The following is a 472-nucleotide window of genomic DNA, read 5'->3' on the forward strand; positions in this document are numbered from 1 at the left end:
TTTTTTGAATTTTTGTCAAAATCTATGTGTTAATCCCCTATGAAAGTATTTAGTTTTTTAGGTAAATGCTCTATACACTGAAGCCTATGATCTTTAGTATTGTTTTGAAATTTCTAAACACATTCTAAATTTGTATTAATATATATTAAACTCTATTTTATGGTACACGGACATCATTTTAGTTTTTTATCAATTAATTTAGTAAGAGTTCATATTACTCCCTAAATTGGTGGACTAACCACTATAAAATCGTTATTCTCCAGAGAAACGAAGACAACAAAGGTTTCAAACCTCTTTGACATTCATCATATGTTAGTGCATATTGCAACTATGCATTAAAACATTATTTTCATATTTTTGAATTTTTCTCAAAATCTATGTGTTAACCCCTAAGAAAATATTGAGCTTTTCGGTAAATGCTCTATTCACTGAAGCCTATGATCTTTATTATTGTTTTAAAATTTGTAAACAC

Source organism: Brassica oleracea, chromosome C9, assembly GCF_000695525.1.
Source record: "Brassica oleracea var. oleracea cultivar TO1000 chromosome C9, BOL, whole genome shotgun sequence".
Lineage (NCBI taxonomy): Eukaryota > Viridiplantae > Streptophyta > Magnoliopsida > Brassicales > Brassicaceae > Brassica > Brassica oleracea.